This window comes from Hyla sarda, chromosome 8 (genome assembly GCF_029499605.1).
Source record: "Hyla sarda isolate aHylSar1 chromosome 8, aHylSar1.hap1, whole genome shotgun sequence".
NCBI classification, from domain to species: domain Eukaryota; kingdom Metazoa; phylum Chordata; class Amphibia; order Anura; family Hylidae; genus Hyla; species Hyla sarda.
This window is the reverse complement of record NC_079196.1, coordinates 15,837,023-15,859,548: the sequence shown is the minus strand read 5'-3', so window position 1 is coordinate 15,859,548 and position 22,526 is coordinate 15,837,023. Positions and strand designations below refer to the sequence as shown.

At 40.3% G+C, this 22,526-nt stretch overlaps 2 long non-coding RNA genes across 2 annotated transcripts in view; one reads left to right on the top strand and one right to left on the bottom strand.

Annotated features, from left to right (window-relative positions):
• LOC130285249 (uncharacterized) overlaps positions 1-22,526 on the top strand; it is a 56,324-nt gene that overhangs the window by 22,651 nt on the left and 11,147 nt on the right. The gene's annotated exons all lie outside the window — the stretch shown is intronic.
• LOC130285250 (uncharacterized) overlaps positions 15,148-22,526 on the bottom strand; it is a 39,794-nt gene continuing 32,415 nt past the window's right edge. Inside the window, exon 3 of the long non-coding RNA XR_008847308.1 lies at positions 15,148-15,579. This is a non-coding gene — a long non-coding RNA (uncharacterized LOC130285250). The remainder of the gene's footprint in view (positions 15,580-22,526) is intronic.

Genomic DNA, 22,526 nt, shown 5'->3' with positions numbered 1-22,526 from the left:
AACTAGACTGGGAAACGGATGAGTCTGAATAGACTCCAGGAGCAAACAGGAATAAAAACTCAATCCCCCAGAAAACCTCCAGAAAACACGGAAATGTCTTGTTACTAGAACTCAATCTCCCAGAGTCCACCATGGAGCACTGAGATATATTGTACTAAAACTCAATTCCCCAGAGTCCCGTTAAAAGGTCACATGGATGTATTGTTACAAAAACTCAGAAAACGGATACGAGAAAACTCACAGTGTGAACAGCGACATAGAAGTATAATGCACAGACATCATAGCAGACAAAGTGTATAGCACTAAATAACCAGAACTAGCATGCAGACTGAGCTGGAGTTATATAGCCACACCCACCCAGCACATGGGTGAAACGCTTAAAGGAGTACTCCGGCCCTAAGACATTTTATCCCCTATCCAAAGGATAAGGGATAAGATGTCTGACCGCAGGGGTCCCTCTTTGAGCTGCACGCCACACTGCCAGCTCACAAACTGCCGGGTGCCGACCACGTCACGACTCCGCCCCCGTGTGATGTAACGCCCCGCCCCCGCTATGCAAGTCTATGGGAGGGGGCGTGACGGCCGTCACGCCCCCTCCCATAGACTTGCATAGCGGGGGTGACATCACACGGGGGTGGAGTCGTGATGTCACGATACTCCGGCCCCTTGGTCGGCACCCGGCAGTTTGTGAGCTGGCAGCGCGGCGTGCAGCTCAAAGAGTTGGGTGCCGAATGCAAGATTGCGGGGGTCCCCAGCGGCGGGACCCCCGCAGTCATACATCTTATCCCCTATCCTTTGGATAGGGGATAAGATGTCTTAGGGCCGGAGTACCCCTTTAACTCTTCCACGCCTGGAAGAAAAGCACAGAAAACCCATAATGCATCAAAAACAAGGTCTGAACAGGGCCTAAAACGGAAAAATGCAAAAACAAACAAACGGACATTACAATAACAGGTATTTTTTTTTGCATAATTTGTTGCACGTTTCACCAGTTCTAACATCATGAAAACCTTGCATTGTCTCCTGCACAGCTTGGAATTTTTGCCGCAGACTTTGGCGCACACCCTGTGAAAAGAGCTGCACCGGCGCCACATGGTAAAACATACAGATCTACTCCATACATATTTAAAAAAAACGTGGTGCAGTCGCAGCACATTTCACATGGAGTGCGCCGAAATTTTCAAAATGAAAAACCATTCGGAGAAATGAGTTTCAAACAAGCAGATTACTAATTTTATTATCAGTGAACGGTGAAAAGATGAAATTGTTTATTATTTATCCCCCTCATTAACTCCCTGCGGGGCATTTATCGTTGTTTATGTGCAATTTTATTCGGTGTTTTAAATTCTCTTTTTGTGTATCGCCTTGGAAGACCCTGCGCCTTACTTATGGTTGTTTGTATGTAATGTGCGCAATAGATTAGTTGCAGATTTATAATTTGCATTAAAAAAAATTCTTCCAAAAAATAAATAAATACATAAATATATATTTATAATAAAAATAATAATAATAAAAAAAATGCGCAAATATGCACCACTCCCTATTTGCCTTGGGATGTAGGAAGTCCAGTTGTGCATGTTTAAAAAAAAAAAAAATATATATATATATATATATATATATATATATATATATAAAAAAAATATTATTTTACATTTATTAAAATTTCTTAAAGGGGTACTCCAGTGAAAACTTTTTTTTTTGTTTTTTTTTTGTTTAAATCAACTGGTGCCAGAAAGTTAAACAGATTTGTAAATAACTTCTATAAAAAAAATATTAATCCTTCCAGTACTTATTAGCTGCTGAATGCTACAGAGGAAATTCTTTTCTTTTTGTAACACAGAAAGCTCTCTGCTGAATCACGAGCACAGTGCTAGCACCTCTGTCCATTTTAAGTTCCAAAAAGAAAATAATTTCCTCTGTAGTATTCAGCAGCTAATAAGTACTGGAAGGATTCTGATTTTTTTATTAGAAGAAATGTACACATCTGTTTAACTTTCTGGCACCAGTTGATTTAAAAAAAAAAAAAAAAAAAAAAAGTTTCCCCCCCGGAGTACCCCTTTAAGGCTTGCGTCACAAAGCGTAAAATTGAGCACGCATTTTACTTTACCCAACGATTTTCCGCTAAAATGCGCCTACGCTTTTCGGGGAAAATTTAATAAAAGCCATGAACATTTTATGTCGTGTGAACCCAGCCGGAGCCCCTGTGCAAATGAAAAGAAAAACGGTGCCATTTTTCGCGCCAATGATAAATCTCCTGCCGTGCGTTGCTGCTGATTCCCTGCAGAGATTTATTCTCGCGCCCTTTACGTCAATATAACCCTGTTACATATAGTCGTATGTTACGCTTTGCGGATGGCTGCGGTTTTCGTAGACTTCGTGCGAGTACCAGCAGAAGTTGCCGGAGAGCCACTATTGGCCGGCGCCGTGCATTCCCAGCGGAGGATAATACATCACCTGAGCGGGCAGGTATAACACAGCGACGAGGGCGCTCGCTGGTGTGTGGGTGAATGACGCAGCTTCGCCCATGAGTTATCGCCCCATTGTGAGGATCAGCGTGGGGCGGAGGGGGGGGGGGGGGGATACATGGCATTCGCTGTCCTCAGACACAATGTCTGCTGATCTCTGCGTGGGGTACTGTGTAGCCGACCATGTTTCCCACATATATCCTCTACTGACAGGAGGTTGTAGATGAGTGCACGCGGGGGCGACGTATTGGGGTCCTGCTGTAGGGGATACTACCAGGGTCCTAAACGCCTCTGCAACATAAGGCACTGGCATTATACATGGCACAGGGACGGTGCATTAGGTGCCCCGGAGCTTATACTATGTATCTGAAAAAGATGGGAAAGAAGAAAACCTATAAGACAGTATTTACCCAACCAGAGTGCCTCCAGCTGTTGCAAAACTACAACTACCAGCATGCCCAGAAAGCCTTTGGCTGTCCATGCATGCTGGGAATTGTAGTTTTGCAACAGCTGGAAGCACCCTGGTAAAGAAACACTGCAACAGGTGTGGCAAAACTACAACTGCCAGCATGTCCGGACATGCTAGGAGTAGTAGTTTTGCAACAGCTCCAGCTGTTGCAAAACTACAACTCCCAGCATGCCCGGACAGCCTACGGCTGTCCGGGCATGCTGGGAGTTTTAGTTTTGAAACAGCTGGAGGTACCCTAATTGGGAAACACTGCTCCAGCTGTTGCAAAACTACAACTCCCAGTATGCCCGGATAGCCGTTGTAAAACTACATGCTGGGAGTTGTAGTTTTGCAACAGCTGGAGGCACCCTGATTAAGAAACACTACTCTCGCTGTTGCAAAACTGCAATTCCCTGGGATGCTGGGCATTGTAGTTTTGCAACAGCTGGAGATATCCTGATTAAGAAACACTGCTCCAGGTGTGGCAAAACTACAACTCGCAGCATGCCCGGACAGCCAAAGGCTGTCCGGGCATGCTGGGAGTTGTAGTTTTGCAAAAGCTGGAGGCACTGCCATTGCTCTCTGCTGCCACCTCTGTTTGTGTCAGGAACTGTCCAGAGTAGGAGCAAATCCCCATAGCAAACCTCTCCTGCTCTGGACAGTCCCTGACATGGACAGAGGTGGCAGCAGAGAGCAATGTGGTCAGACTGGAAAGAACTACACAACTTCCTGTGGAACATACAGCAGCTGATAAGTACTGGAAGGATTAAGATTTTTATGTTGAAGTAACTTACAAATCTGTATAACTTTCTGGCACCATTCGATTAGAAAAAAATATTGTTTTCCGCCGGAGTACCCCTTTAATGCTGGGAGGGTGAGATGTGATGTGAGCCCTGAGTGTGATTACTACTGGGGAAGAATATGGTGTGAGCCCTAAATGTGATTACTGCTTGGGATGGGGGGGGGGGGGGGGGGGAGATATGGGTGCTGAATGTGATTACTGCCAGGGGGACAAGACATGAACCTTGAATGTGATTACTGCTGGAGAGGATGAAATGTGAGCCCTGAATAATTACGGCCGGGTGCGATGAGATGTGATCCCTGAATGTTATTACTGCTGGAGTGGGGGGGGGGGGGGGGGTGGAGATGTGAGTCCTGAATGTGATTACTTCTTAGGCTAAGTTTCTACTTGTTTTTTTTATGGGGGGGGGGGGGGGGGAACGCCAAGAAAAACGCCAATTCTGCCGCATGGCGTTTTTTTTTTCGGCCAAAAAACAATGCGGCCAGGTGTTAGCTGGAAATCAATGAGAAATCGCTAAATTCTTATTCCACTTGGCGTTTTTCACTTTGGCGTTTTTTTTTATCCTTTTGGCATTTTTTCCTCTCTTTTTTGGTGTTTTTCAGCTCCTTGGCGGTTTTCCAAAATCGCAGCATGTTAAGCCACTGGCGATTTTTTTAGTCAAAATCGTGGCGTTTTTCTCCCATAGAAGTCTATGGGAGTGAAAAAACGCTAAGAAAAAAACCATGTGGGTTTTAACTTTGGCGTTTTTGCAGGCGGTTTTTATTCTTTTTTGGACTTTTTTTTTCCAAAAAGTGATGGAGATACCTTTTTTTTTATAAAATTTCGTAGGGTACCATTAAAAAATAAAATAAAAAAGATGCAGTAGTGAAGGAAAAAATTGTATCTAACGAAATTTATCTTTTTTATAACAAAATTTATATTAATTTTTAAAACAGGGATCAATTTATGTGGGCAGGCGGGGACCAAAAAATTTAGCCGACAATAATAAAAATGTAGTGTGTGTGTGGTTTTTCACTTTTTTTCACACTGTTCCATGATGGGAGTAGTAGTACCTGTACTAATAGATCGCCCGTTGTGATCCTCCTGTATAATGTATAGATGCGGCGGCCGCTCTTCTATGATCCCCTGCACTGACTTGTATATATACACCTATTCATATTTCCCGCAGAGCTGTGATTGGTCAGATGGTTCCAGCCAATCACAGCTCTCTGCGGAAATATGTGTATATATACGTCAGTGCAGGGGACCATAGAAGAGCCGCCACATCTATACATTATACAGGAGGATCACAACGGGTGTCAGGAGTGACATCCACTGTGATCTTTCCTTAACTGCAAGTACTACTACTCCCAACATGGAGCACACACTGCTCAATGCTGGGAGCTGTAGTACCTACATTAATAGACAGATCGCAACAGGTGTCAGAAGTTACACTCGCTGAGATCTGTCTATTAACCCCTTAAGGACTCAGCGTTTTTCCGTTTTTTCATTTTCATTTTTTCCTCATCACCTTCTAAAAATCATAACACTTTCAATTTTGCACCTAAAAATCCATATGATGGCTTATTTTTTGCGCCACCAATTCTACTTTGCAGTGACATTAGTCATTTTACCAAAAAATCCACGGTGAAACGGGAAAAAAAATCATTGTGCGACAAAATTGAAGAAAAAATTTCATTTTGTAACTTTTGGGGGCTTCCGTTTCTGCGCAGTGAATTTTTTGGTCAAAATGACACCTTATCTTTATTCTGTAGGTCCATACGGTTAAAATGATCCCCTACTTATATAGGTTGGATTTTGTCGCACTTCATAACTACATGCAGGAAAATTTATGCTTAAAATTCTCATCTTCTGACCCCTGTAACTTATTTATTTTTCCGCGTACAGGCCGGTATGGGGACTCTTTTTTTGCGCCGTGTTCTGAAGTTTTTAGCGGTATGATTTTTGTATTGATCAGACTTTTTGATCGCTTTTTATTCATTTTTTTTATGATATAAAAAGTGACAAAAAATACGCTATTTTGGACTTTGGAATTTTTTGGGCACGTACGCCATTGACCGTGCGGTTTAATTAATTATATCATTTTATAGTTCGGACATTTACGCACACGGCGATACCGCATATGTTAAATTTTTTTTTTTATGGGAAAAGGGGGGTGATTCAAACTTTTATTAGGGAAGAGGTTAAATGACCTTTGTTAACTTTTTTTTTCACTTTTTTTTGCAGTTTTATAGCTCCCATAGAGACCTATAACACTGCACACACTGATTTCTTATGCTGATCATTGTTATCCCATAGGGACCTATAACACCGCACACACTGATCTCTTATACTGATCATTGTTATCCCATAGGGACCTATAACACTGCACACACTGATCTCTTATACTGATCATTGTTATCCCATAGGGACCTATAACACCGCACACACTGATCTCTTATACTGATCATTGTTATCCCATAGGGACCTATAACACTGCACACACTGATCTCCTATGCTGATCCCTGCAAAGCCATAGCTTTGCACGGATCAGTCAGATAGGGGCTCGATTGCTCAAGCCTGTAGCTCAGGCTTGGAGCAATCAATCCCTGATCGGACGCCGCAGAGTCAAGTAAGGAGACCTCCGCCTGCGTCCCAGCTGATCGGAACCTCGCAATTTTATCGCGATGTCCCGATCAGCCCGACTGAGCTGCCGGGAAGCATTTACTTTAGTTTTCAGACAAGGCGGTCAACTTTGATCGCCGTGTCTGAAGGGTTAACAGCGCGCGGCACAACGATCGGTGCCGCACGCTGTTAGCCCAGGGTCCCGGCTATCGTTAGCAGCCGGGACCGACCCGGTGTGATGCGGGGTCACGGCGTGACCCCGTTTTTCACACCGGGACCAGGCTCAGGGCGTTGAGGTACGTCCTAAGTCCTTAACATGTTGGGAGCAATAGTACCTGCAGGTAAGAACAGATCACAGCGGATATCACTACTGACACCTGATACGATCGTTCTGTATATAGCAGAGATGGAGCGACTGTATAAATCGCTTGCATCTCTGCACTATACTCCGGCCACTCATTGATATTTTCCTCAGAGCTGTGATTGGCTGCAACCATCCGGCCAATCACCACTCTGGGCGGAAAATATGAATGAATGATGTTCTATTCACATCACTGGCCGGAGTACAGAGCAAAGATGTGAGCGCTGTATAGAGCTGCATCTCTGCTATATTATGGGCGATCGCATCGGATGTCACGACTGACCCCCGGGGCGATATGTCTATTAGTACAGGTACTACTACTCCCATCATGGAACAGTCTGTTCCATGCTGGGAGTAGTAGTACTACCTAAAAAATTGAAAAAATTGGGGGGGGGGGGGGGGGGGGGGGGAGTGAAACACACACACTTTATTAAAAATGTAATTAAATTTAGTTACAAAAAATATAAATTTCGTTAAATACATATTTTTTCCATCACTACTGCATCCTTTTTTAATTTTTAATATTTTTTAATGTACCCAACAAATTTTGAGTACAAAAAAAACCTGCCAAGGTGCAATTTCCACACAAACGAAAAAACACCAGACGCAGGAAATTGCACTGGTGTTTTTTCAGGCGTTTTTTTCAACCCAAAAAACGCAGGACAAAAAAACCAAGTAGAAACTTAGCCTTAAGGATGAGATGTGGGTGTTAATGTTATAACTGCTGTGGGGGCAGAGATGTGAGCTCTGACTGTTATTACTGCTTGGGAATATGAGAAATGAGCCCCAAATTTGATAACTGTTGGGGGTGGGGGGCTGAGGTGTGAGCTCTGAATGTGATTACTGCTGGGGGGGGGGGGTTAAATGTGAGCATTATTACTACTGTTGGGGATGTGAGTATTATTAATACTGGGGGGGGGGGGGGGAGATGTGATGTCGAGGCTCCGCCCACTCAATGCAAGCATATGGGAGGGGGCGTGGCAGCTGTCAAACCCCCTTCCATAGGCTTGCATTGAGGGGACCGAGCGAGACGTCACACGGGGGCAGAGCCGTGACGTCACAATACTCCAGCCCTGTGATCGGCAGTCATCAGACCCGGAGCGAACATGCTCCGGGGGCTGATACTAACGGGGTGCTGCGTGAAAGATCACCAGGGTCCCCAGAAGCGGGACCCACGTGATCGATCAGGCATCTTGTCCCCTATCCTCAATGCAAGTCTATGGGAGGGGGCGTGGCGGCCCTTCTTAGTATATACAGGTAGTGCATGCTCTTAGTAGTCGGCCCTCTTAGGATATACAGGTTAAAGGGGTAGTCCAGTGGTGAAAAACGTATCCCCTATCCTAAGGATAGGGGATAAGTTTGAGATCGCGGGGGGTCCGACCGCTGGGGCCCCCTGCGATCTCTCTGTACGGGGCCCAGGCTCTCCGGCCAGATAGCGGGTGTCGACATCCGCACGAAGTGGGGGCCGACACGCCCCCTCAATACATCTCTATGGCAGAGCCGGAGATTGCCGAAGGCAGCGCTTTGGCTCTGCCATAGAGTTGTATTGAGGGGGCGTGTCGGCTGCCGCTTCGTGCGGAGGTCGACACGCCCCCTTCCCGCGGGCTCTCGGGGCTCCGTACAGGAGATCGTAGGGGGCCCCAGCGGTCGGACCCCCCGCGATCTCAAACTTATCCCCTATCCTTAGAATAGGGGATAAGTTTTTCACCACTGGACTACTCCTTTAAGCATTTTCTTCGTAGTTAAAGAGGTTATCCAGGTAAAAACTTTATATATATATATATATATACATATATATATATATATATATATATATATATATATATATATTTATAATCAACTGGCTACAGAAAGTTAAACAGATTTGTAAATTACTTCTATTAAAAAATCTTTCAGTACATATCAGCTGCTGAAGTTGAGTTGTTCTTTTCTGTCTCAGTGCTCTCTGATGACACCTGTCTCGGGAACTGTCCAGAGTAGAAGCAAATCCCCATAGCAAACCTCTTCTACTCTGTGCAGTTCCCGAGAAAGGCAGAGATGTCAGCAGAGAGCACTGTGGTCAGACAGAAAACAACAACTCAACTTCAGCAGCTGATACTTATTGGAAGGATCAAGATTTTTAAGAAAAGTAATTAACAAATTTGTTTTACTTTCCGGAACCAGTTCATATATATAAAAAAAAGTTTTTCCCTGGAGTACCCCTTTAACCCCTCATGGAATCCTCAGGTAGTGATTCGAGTTTCTTTATAGAGCCTTATACAGTCCCTTACGTTGCTGTCAGACATCTTGTCACGCGCTTCCCTTGTCCTTTATCTTCTTGAGGAGATTACATCTTCCTTTTGTTCCTCATTTGTCTTGTCCAATGTAATGAAAGATTAATGTCCCCATTGATGGAGTCGGCTCCCGGAATCAGGGACTTTTCCCAATAAATCAAAGAGGCGTCCCGGCCTCCATCAAGCAGAGACGTTTCCTTTTTATGTTCTGTCTGACCTATGGCAGCCATTGCGTAAAAGTCCCAGCCATATTTAATCGCAAACCCCATCTGTTTAACCATTTCACTGCTGTGGGGCGTCTCTGTGGCTCCTGGCGCAGGTATTTTATTTATTTTTATTTATTTCCAGCATGCAGCAGGTTAAACGGAGTGTCCTGAGCTGCCTGTGGCGAAGATCTGTCAGCGCTTAGTAAGATGTGACTCATGGGAATGGTGTTTAAATCTCCCTGATGTACTTATGGAGCCGCCCATCACACACAGGCCTGGGGGCACAAAAACGCTTAGCTGCCTCCCCATATCACGAGCCGGGCATGTCAGCGCAGGGAGAGCCCGCCGCTCCAGGCCGGCTGCACTTCTCTACCCGTCAATGCATTTCTCTGCCCCTGACATCTGCAGCATATGGGGCGGTCAGTCACCGGGTGACAGCTACAAGATACAAGGCCGACCATCTGTACAACAATACATGAGTAACATGTGACAGGCAGCAGGGACACATACCTGCCCTAATCTTCTCTGACATCCTGTCACAACTGCAGTCATAACCCATTATTTCCGCTTCTATGAGTAACTGAGAAAACGTAAGACGGGGAGAAGGGACCAATATGACCGAATAGGAATGAAAACCAATAAATCTGTAATAAGGACCATCCAGCCTCTAGGTAATGAAAAGTCCGATATTGGAGGATGTGGCTGGGCTATATTCTGTATAATCACAGTGTATAAGAACTACTATAATACTGCTCCTATATACAAGAATATAACTACTATAATACTGCTCCTATATACAAGAATACAACTACTATAATACTGCCCCCCCATATACAAGAATATAACCACTATAATACTGCTCCTATATACAAGAATACAACTACTATAATACTGCTCCTATATACAAGAATATATCTACTATAATACTGCTCCTATATACAAGAATATAACTACTATAATACTACTCCTATATACAAGAATATAACTACTATAATACTGCTCCTATATACAAGAATACAACTACTATAATACTGCTCCTATATACAAGAATATAACTACTATAATACTGCTCCTATATACAAGAATATAACTACTATAATACTGCTCCTATATACAAGAATATAACTACTATAATACTGCTCCTATATACAAGAATATAACTACTATAATACTGCTCCTATATACAAGAATATAACTACTATAATACTGCTCCTATATACAAGAATACAACTACTATAATACTGCTCCTATATATAAGAATATAACTACTATAATACTGCTCCTATATACAAGAATATAACTACTATAATACTGCTCCTATATACAAGAATATAACTACTATAATACTGCCTCCTATATACAAGAATATAACTACTATAATACTGCTCCTATATACAAGAATATAACTACTATAATACTGCTCCTATATACAAGAATATAACTACTATAATACTGCTCCTATATACAAGAATATAACTACTATAATACTGCCTCCTATATACAAGAATATAACTACTATAATACTGGTCCTATATACAAGAATATAACTTCTATAATACTGCTCCTATATACAAGAATATAACTACTATAATACTGCCCCTATATACAAGAATACAACTACTATAATACTACTCCTATATACAAGAATATAACTACTATAATACTGCTCCTATATACAGGAATATAACTACTATAATACTGCTCCTATATACATGAATATAACTACTATAATACTGCTCCTATATATAAGAATATAACTACTATAATACTGCTCCTATATACGAGAATATAACTACTATAATACTGCTCCTATGTACAAGAATATAACAACTATAATACTGCTCCTATATGCAAGAATGGAACTACTATAATACTGCTCCTATATACAAGAATAGAACTACTATAATACTGCTCCTATATACAAGAATAGAACTACTATAATACTGCTCCTATATACAAGAATATATCTACTATAATACTGCCTCATATATACAAGAATATAACTATTATAATACTGCCCCTATATACAAGAATATAACTACTATAATACTGCTCCTATATACAAGAATATAACTACTATAATACTGCTCCTATATACAAGAATATAACTACTATAATACTGCCTCCTATATACAAGAATATAACTACTATAATACTGCTCCTATATACAAGAATATAACTACTATAATACTGCTCCTATATACAAGAATATAACTACTATAATACTGCTCCTATATACAAGAATATAACTACTATAATACTGCCTCCTATATACAAGAATATAACTACTATAATACTGCTCCTATATACAAGAATATAACTACTATAATACTGCCTCATATATACAAGAATATAACTATTATAATACTGCCCCTATATACAAGAATATAACTACTATAATACTGCTCCTATATACAAGAATATAACTACTATAATACTGCTCCTATATACAAGAATATAACTACTATAACACTGCTCCTATATACAAGAATATAACTACTATAATACTGCTCCTATATACAAGAATATAACTACTATAATACTGCTCCTATATACAGGAATATAACTACTATAATACTGCTCCTATATACAAGAATATAACTACTATAATACTGCCTCCTATATACAAGAATATAACTACTATAATACTGCCTCCTATATACAAGAATATAACTACTATAATACTGCTCCTATATACAAGAATATAACTACTATAATACTGCTCCTATATACAAGAATATAACTACTATAATACTGCTCCTATATACAAGAATATAACTACTATAATACTGCCTTCTTTGTACAATAATTTGTAATAGATTGCCCCCTATGTGTGAGACTATTTTATGTATAATTCCCATATGTTTGTAGTCCTCAATCCGGAGTGCATTGTTTGCGGTAAGTATACCGTACAGGGGTGTAACGGGCGCAGTCCTGCCCTTCTTGCTGTGGTAGTGATCTGTAATGTGTTATTATCCCCTGTAGTTGATACATTGTGTCTCGCTGCTGTAGACTGCTGTGTGCGCTACTAACGGTTATAATTATGGAAAATTATCATTCAGAACCGCCACCTCTCTGTTCTGTGTAAACACCATTGTTCTCTGCATCCTATACCGTCTACTATGTTCAGGCGTGTTTATGGATCTCTGTCCATTTTATACTGATTAGAGCAGTGTTTTCCAACCAGTGTGCCTCCAGCTGTTGCAAAACTACTACTCCCACCATGCCTGGACAGCCAGCGGCTGTCCAGGCATGCTGGGAGTAGTAGTTTTGCAACATCTGGAGGGACACTGGCTGGGAAACACTGGATTCTATAGATCTATTTGATAGGAATAAAAAAGAAAGTCTGGGCATGCTCTGTAAGTTTGTTCTATGGGGAGGAGGAGGCTGATCTATGAGCAACATCTATTGTGTGTACCTTTTGTTATTTCTACACTGATATCACCTTTCACTGTAATCCTGTCTTTGATTATAAAGTGGAAACTGCTGGGAAATGGTCTGTACAAAACAGGAAGTGTCAGCTAAGATTTAGCCCTAGTGGTCAGAAAGGAAACTGCAGGATGTCGAGAAATTTTCTTAAAAAACAAAAATAGAAAGTAAAATGGAAAATCTGGAGAAAAACAAATTACCAATCACCAAAAATTCTTAAAAAATAAATTTACCATAAAAACTTGATTATTTTTTTTTTTTCTAATGATACATTACCTTTGACCTCTGAAAAGTTCACCGAGCACGCGGGGTTCTGCCACGTAAAATATGGTGTCTGATCTGGGGATGTTAGGTTGTAGAGCAGGAGGAGCTGAGCAGGTTGATATATTATAGTATAACTATTTTATACATTTACATCCCTGGCACTTTATATACTTGGGAGTCCAGTGGGCGGTCCAGCTCAGTGATTGACAGTCTTTCCTATATCATTCTGAATAGATAGCTGTCAATCATGGATATAAAAAAATAAATAAAAAATTGACACTTTTTTTACGCTTAGGAGTCCAGTGGTCGGCCTTATTGTAGATTGACATCTCTTTGCAGTCATAGGGAAAAGACTGCCAATCATAGAGTAGGACCGCCCACTGGACTCCCAAGTATATAAAGAGCCAGGGATGTAAATGTATAAAATACAAGTTATACTAAATTTTTCCCCACAAAACTATTTCCCATTATGCTTAGTTCTATTATTTGATTCATTTACTCAACTCCTTCTATTTTTATGAGTCCAGTGGGCGGTCCTACTTAGTGATTGACAGTCATCCCTATGGCACAAAACCAAGATATAACTGTCAATCACTTTTAAGACTTCCCAATGGACCCTTTTTCTATGCTGATGTGTCCAGTGGGAAGGTGACTGACATCTTATTGGTGATTGGCATCTGTCTCTGCATGGAAAGTCAATAATCACTGAGTAGAACCGCCCACTGGACTCCCAAGTATATGAAGAGTCAGGGATAAAAATGTATAAAATACACATTATATACAAGTTATATATTCATGTTATAGAGCTGGAGGAGCTTAGCAGATTGATATATATATAGTTTTGTGGGAAAAGATTTGGTATATCTTGGATTTTATACATTTACATCCCTGGCACTTTATATACTTAGGAGTCCAGTGGGCGGTCCTACTCAATGCAGTCATTTCCCTATGACTGCAGAGATAGCTGTCAATCACCAATAAGGCCGACCATTGGACTTCCAAGCATAGAAAAGGGTCCAATGGATGGTTATATTAATGATTGACATCTATGTATTGATTCAGAATGAAATAGGAAGGACTGTCAATCACTGTTAGCCCCGCCCACTGGACTCCTAAGTATATAAAGAGGGATATAAATGTATATATTTACAAGTTTTAAAGAACCTTTTCCCATAAAACTATATATCATTCTGCTCGGCTCCTCCTGCTCTACAACATGAGCCACACACACGTACAATGTGACCGATGTATAAACCGCCAGCCATAATAAAGTCCCTCCTCTGCTTGCTGTCAGTGAATGGGATCGTTCTTTGTTACATCCAGAAGATAAAAACTTGTCCTGATCTGCAGTGTATCAACTGTCTATAGGCCAAACACAGCAGTATGAGTTTCCTCCTGTGCTGAGGGTTTGCTACAGTGTATCGGTAAAGGTAAGAGCAATTACTCCAGAGTCCTGCCTAGTTGGCAGACTCACTCAGGGAGAATCATACAGACCTGATACATCTGAAACAAACCCTCATCTGTGAGAATTGTTCGGTCTGTAGTCATTGTGTATCCAGAGATATGGATCATAATGAAGAATTGGGAGGCGATTATACAAATGTGGTAGAAACTTGGAAACATTTTAAAACAATAAAGAATTATTATACATATAAGAATAAATGATCTCTAAGAGCAATTCCCAGTCATATATCATCAGCAGAGGGTTTGTCACAGTGTAAAGCAGTGTTTTCCAACCAGGGTGCCTCCAGCTGTTGCAAAACGACAACTCCCAGCATGCCCGGACAGCCTTCGGCTGTCCGGGCATGCTGGGAGTTGTCGTTTTGCAACAGCTGGAGGCACCCTGGTTGGGAAACACTGGCGTAAAGTCAGAACCAATTTTTTGATAGTTTTTTTTTATTCTTAATTTTAAATTTCCAATATACATATCATAACAAATAACACAGAACCAATTGCACAGACAAAAATACAACATAAAAAAAACAACAAAAAGCAACAAAAAACAACAGAAAGTAGCAACAAAAAGCCTTCGGCTGTCAGGGCATGTTGGGAGTTGTAGTCTTGCAACAGCTGGAGGCACCCTGGTTGGGAAACAGTGGCGTAAAGTCAGAACCAAATTTTTAATAGTTTTATTTTATTCTTTATTTTTAATTTCCAATATACATATCAAAACAAATAACACATAAAACAGAACCAATTGCACAGATAAAAATACAACATAAAAAAACAACAAAAAGCAACAAAAAACAACAAAAAGCAGCAACAAAAAACAACAAACAGCCTTCGGCTGTCCGGGCATGCTGGGAGTTGTAGTTTTGCAACAGCTGGAGGCACCCTGGTTGGGAAACACTGGCGTAAAGTCAGAACCAAATTTTTGATAGTTTTTTTTTATTCTTTATTTTTAATTTCCAAAATACATATCATAACAAATAACACATAACACAGAACCAATTGCACAGACAAAAATTCAACATAAAAAAACAACAAAAAGCAGCAACAAAAAGCCTTCGGCTGTCCAGGCATGCTGGGAGTTGTAGTTTTGCAACAGCTGGAGGCACCCTGGTTGGGAAACACTGGCGTAAAGTCAGAACCAATTTTTATATAGTTTAATTGCCTGCAGTTGCTGTTCTCCCCCAGCAGATGGCACCATAGTGTACTGGACATGGTGGTTGCATCTTCTGTAGAGGGGCCACTTATTTCAGGGGCCCGGCCGCACCGTGTTATTATCTGGCGGGGGAAATTATTAGTGTTACATTTGCCTTCTGTTTAGCAGGTTATGCAGGTACAACCACCGCTACAGCGACTCCGAATATAGAAACACAGGGGTCATGTGATCTCTGGAGGATATCCTAGCCTGCACAATGATGGATCTGACACCTGTGTAAAGGCGGCATTCACACCACGTTTTTGCTATACAGTTCCCGTATCAGGTTTTTGATTTAAAAAAAAAACGGATTCCTCAAAACCGCACTAAACTGTATCAGAACGTGTGTACAAATTTTAACCCGTATACAGTTTGAAAAATGATGTCCGGTTGCATCCGTTCTTTAAGAAAAAACATATACGTTTTTTACTTTTCACTCCATTATGAATAAAGTTTCACTTGTTTGATTGAAATTCCAAGAAAAAAAAAAAAACAGTGCAAAGTCTAAAAACGTATGGTGAAAACCGGATGGAACCGTAGGCACATGCAGTTCTGTACGGTTCCCATTGACTCCCATGTTAAAAAAAAAAGTATACGGTTTAATACAGTTTTTCACCCGGACCAAAAAACGTGTTGGGCTACGGTTTTGGGTACGGGTAAAATAACGGACAAAACCGAATAAGATGCAAAACGGACAAAACCGGATGATGCGTTTGACATACGGTTTACAATGTTAAGTCAATGCATACGGTTTTCTATACGGTTCCTTTCGGTTTTTAACTTGAACCCGTATACGGGAACTGTATAACAAAAACGTGGTGTACATGCACCCTTAGGCTGGGTTGACTCCACGTTTTTGCAGTAGAGTTCCCGTATATGTTTTCTATGTGAAAACCGTACAGAACCGAATTGAAAACCGTATGCATTGACTCTCCATTGAAAACCGTATTCCAAAAGATGCATCAGGTTCTGCCCATTTTGCGTCTTGTACGGTTTTGTCAGTTTTTTTCCCGTACCCAAAGCCGTAGACTACCACTGTTTGTGGTCCGGGTGAAAAACTGTATTAAACCGTATACGTTTTTTGTTTTTTTAACATGAGTCAATGGGAACTGTACATAACAGTGTGCGTACGGTTCCATCCGGTTTTCACCATACGGTTTTTGACTTTGCACAGTTTTTTTTCTTGGAACTTCAATCAAACAAGTGAAACTTTATTCATAATGGAGTAAAAAGTTTAAAACGTATACGGTTCTTTCTTAAAAAATGGATGCAACCGGACATCATTTTTTAAATCATATACGGATTAAAATTTGTACTCACGTTTTGATACAGTTTTAGTCCGGTTTTGAGGAATCCGTTTTGCATCAAAAATCTGATATGGGAACTGTATTGTAAAAACGTGGTGTGAAGGCAGTCTAAGGCCGGGTTCACACCACGTTTTTACAATACAATTCCCGTATCAGGTTTTCGATAAAAAAAAACTGATTCCCCAAAATGTGGCTGCGTTCACACAGCCATCTAGACCCGTCTTGTTCTTCTCCCGCCAAAAATAAAAACAGACTTTAGAAAAAACGGACAATAACGGATGCGAACGGATGTTATTGATTTGGATCCTATTGTTCAGTTAATAAACCAAAAAATATATTTTTGTTGTTCTGAGCATGCTCAGAAGTAAAAACGGATTGAAAAACATCCGTTTTTCATAGACTTCAATGTTAAATTTACTGTATCCGTTTTTTTCTTCTGTTTTTTTGACGGAAGAAAAAATATTACATGTGCCGTTTTTTCTGCCGTCAAAAAAACGGAAATGAGTGCAGACGGTTACAAACGGATGTAAATGGATTGTAAAAAAAAACTGTATCAAAACTTGTGTATTTTAATTTGTATAAGGTTGAAAACCATATACGGTTTGAAAAATGATGTCCGATACGTCTAATTTTTAAGAAAAAAAAAGTATACATTTTAAACTTTTCACTCCATTATGAATAAAGTTTCACTTGTTTGATTGAAATTCCAAGAAAAAAAAAACTGTGCAGAGTCAAAAGCCGTATGGTGGAAACTGGATGGAACTGTACGCACATACAGTTCTGTACGGTTCCCATTGACTCCCATGTTAAAAAACAATAAAGTATACGTTTCAATATGGTTTTTCACCCGGACCAAAAAACGTGGTAGGCTACAGTTTTGGGTACGTGAAAAAATATATGACAAAACCGTACAAGACGCAAAACGGACACAACCTGATCGTTCGGCATTATGTATCAATGGAAACGGTTTTCAATACGGTTCCGTACGGTTTTTAAATTGAAAACGTATACGGGAACTGTATTGTAAAAACGTGGTGTGAACCCAACCTAAGATGCATTGGAATCTCTGTACAGCGCTGCGGAATATGTTGGTGCTATATATATATATATATAAAAAGAAAGAAATTATTATTATTATTATCTGTGATTGTATTCCAGAGAAACTGCTGCAGAACTGCCCAGGAATCCTGCAGATGGTCATGGGGGTTGCATTGGGGGTATCTGGGGGTATTTATTTTGATAGATATTATATTTTATATGTGTGTGTGTATTTATATATATATATTTATGTAGTCGTCTCTCCGAGCCGGTCCCTGATTTCCCGGTTTCCAGATCAGTTACCAGGAGAAAAGAGCATGGGGGACCCTGGAAAAGTCAAGATGGCAGAGATGGGGGTGGAGGGTAACTAGAAACATGATGTCCTACCTGTTATGATTACATAATGTCACGCTATGATGTCACTCGTAATCACCTATCGTCATGTAATGTCATGATATGAGATGATGTCACATTCACCTGTAATATGATGTCATACTATGATGTCACACCTATTCACCTGTCATATGATGTCATACTATGATGTCACACCTATTCACCTGTCATATGATGTCATACTATGATGTCACACCTATTCACCTGTCATATGATGTCATACTATGATGTCACACCTATTCACCTGTCATATGATGTCATACTATGATGTCACACCTATTCACCTGTCATATGATGTTATACTATGATGTCACACCTATTCACCTGTCATATGATGTCATACTATGATGTCACACCTATTCACCTGTCATATGATGTTATACTATGATGTCACACCTATTCACCTGTAATATGATGTTATACTATGATGTCACACCTATTCACCTGTCATATGATGTCATACTATGATGTCACACCTATTCACCTGTAATATGATGTCATACTATGATGTCACACCTATTCACCTGTCATATGATGTCATACTATGATGTCACACCTATTCACCTGTCATATGATGTCATACTATGATGTCACACCTATTCACCTGTCATATGATGTCATACTATGATGTCACATCTATTCACCTGTCATATGATGTCATACTATGATGTCACACCTATTCACCTGTCATATGATGTCATACTATGATGTCACATCTATTCACCTGTCATATGATGTCATACTATGATGTCACACCTATTCACCTGTAATATGATGTCATACTATGATGTCACACCTATTCACCTGTCATATGATGTCATACTATGATGTCACACCTATTCACCTGTCATATGATGTCATACTATGATGTCACACCTATTCACCTGTCATATGATGTCATACTATGATGTCACACCTATTCACCTGTCATATGATGTCATACTATGATGTCACACCTATTCACCTGTCATATGATGTTATACTATGATGTCACACCTATTCACCTGTCATATGATGTCATACTATGATGTCACACCTATTCACCTGTCATATGATGTTATACTATGATGTCACACCTATTCACCTGTAATATGATGTTATACTATGATGTCACACCTATTCACCTGTCATATGATGTCATACTATGATGTCACACCTATTCACCTGTAATATGATGTCATACTATGATGTCACACCTATTCACCTGTCATATGATGTCATACTATGATGTCACACCTATTCACCTGTCATATGATGTCATACTATGATGTCACACCTATTCACCTGTCATATGATGTCATACTATGATGTCACATCTATTCACCTGTCATATGATGTCATACTATGATGTCACACCTATTCACCTGTAATATGATGTCATACTATGATGTCACACCTATTCACCTGTAATATGATGTCATACTATGATGTCACATCTATTCACCTGTCATATGATGTCATACTATGATGTCACACCTATTCACCTGTCATATGATGTCATACTATGATGTCACACCTATTCACCTGTAATATGATGTCATACTATGATGTCACACCTATTCACCTGTCATATGATGTCATACTATGATGTCACACCTATTCACCTGTCATATGATGTTATACTATGATGTCACACCTATTCACCTGTCATATGATGTTATACTATGATGTCACACCTATTCACCTGTCATATGATGTCATACTATGATGTCACACCTATTCACCTGTAATATGATGTCATACTATGATGTCACGCCTATTCACCTGTCATATGATGTTATACTATGATGTCACACCTATTCACCTGTCATATGATGTTATACTATGATGTCACACCTATTCACCTGTCATATGATGTCATACTATGATGTCACACCTATTCACCTGTAATATGATGTCATACTATGATGTCACGCCTATTCACCTGTCATATGATGTTATACTATGATGTCACGCCTATTCACCTGTCATATGATGTTATACTATGATGTCACACCTATTCACCTGTCATATGATGTCATACTATGATGTCACGCCTATTCACCTGTAATATGATGTCATACTATGATGTCACGCCTAATCACCTGTCATATGATGTCATACTATGATGTCACACCTATTCACCTGTCATATGATGTCATACTAGGATGTCACACCTATTCACCTGTAATATGATGTCATTCTATGATGTCACATCTATTCACCTGTAATATGATGTCATACTATGATGTCACACCTTTTCACCTGTAATATGATGTCATACTATGATGTCACACCTATTCACCTGTAATATGATGTCATACTATGATGTCACACCTATTCACCTGTCATATGATGTTATACTATGATGTCACACCTATTCACCTGTCATATGATGTCATACTATGATGTCACACCTATTCACCTGTAATATGATGTCATACTATGATGTCACACCTATTCACCTGTAATATGATGTCATACTATGATGTCACACCTATTCACCTGTCATATGATGTCATACTATGATGTCACACCTATTCACCCATCATCATATCATTTTGTACTATGATATCATTTGCATTGAATTCAATGATGTTACACCAATTTATTAGCTACAGTGTTTCCCAACCAGCCTTTTGCTGTTCAGGCATGCTGGGAGTTGTAGATTTCCAACAGCTGGAGGCACCCTGGTTGGGAAACACTGTTATAGTCATCGTAATCTGGACCCCCGCCCCCCTGACAGTTTTTATAATAGTGTTTCCCAATGACAGTTCTTTAATGCAGTGTTTTCCAACCAGGGTGCCTCCAGCTGTCCCAGCATGCTGAGAGTAGTAGTTTACAACAGCTGGAGGCACACTGGTTGGAAAACACTGTTCTAATCTGTTTAAAATGGACTGTCCGTGCACATCGGGAGCTGTAGTTTTGCAGCAGCTGGAGGCACATTGTTTGGAAAACACTGATCTAACATTTCTGTCCCATGTATCTGTAGGGCACCTGCATCCTGAATGTAAAGGAGAAGCTCCCAGGAGTGTGGTGGCATTTCAGGGGTTAATTGTGTGGGTAATGCGGCATCTTGGCATTTCTGCAGTTAGCTCACAGGGCGAGCTGATGGTGCCCGTTACTGTTTGTATACAGCGCAGCGTTTACAGTTGGGGCATTGTCAGCGATAACAGGTCTGATTTATTCCTGGGCATTTATGTGTAATATTCGTCATCTGCCAACGTGTGCGCCAGGAGGTCAGAGGCGTCTCCCTGAACCAGAACACAAACACCCATCCCTGATGACACCTTAAGACCCGGTGACAAGGAAAGGTTCAGCTTTATATCATCTCCTGTACTGGATGATAGGACCGAAATAAGAAAGGTTATTAAAGGCAAACATTTATCCAGAGCTGTACTCACTATTCTGCTGGTGAGGTCACTGTGTACATACATTACATTACTTATCCTGTACTGATCCTGAGTTATATCCTGTATTATACTCCAGAGCTGTACTCACTATTCTGCTGGTGAGGTCACTGTGTACATACATTACATTACTTATCCTGTACTGATCCTGAGTTATATCCTGTATTATACTGCAGAGCTGTACTCACTATTCTGCTGGTGAGGTCACTGTGTACATACATTACATTACTTATCCTGTACTGATCCTGAGTTATATCCTGTATTATACTCCAGAGCTGTACTCACTATTCTGCTGGTGGGGTCACTGTGTACATACATTACATTACTTATCCTGTACTGATCCTGAGTTATATCCTGTATTATACTCCAGAGCTGTACTCACTATTCTGCTGGTGAGGTCACTGTGTACATACATTACTTATCCTGTACTGATCCTGAGTTATATCCTGTATTATACTCCAGAGCTGTACTCACTATTCTGCTGGTGAGGTCACTGTGTACATACATTACATTACTTATCCTGTACTGATCCTGAGTTATATCCTGTATTATACCCCATAGCTGCACTCACTATTCTGCTGGTGGGGTCACTGTGTACATACATTACATTACTTATCCTGTACTGATCCTGAGTTATATATCAGACAGGAGGCTCATATCTTATGCATTATTCTTTCTTTAATAATGCCCATAGCAGAACAAAACTCAGTAAACAAATCAGTGTAAAGAAAAAACTACAACTCCCAGCAGTCCCAGGACCACAGCAGCCACTCCTAGACTGTAGCCCCTATATAAGGACTGCCCACATATAGATCCTCCTCTTTCTTTCTGCTCATGGCAGAGCATGCAAGCTAAGTTCTCTCTGTGATTTAATGCTTTGTTTCTTCCTTTATTGCTCATAAA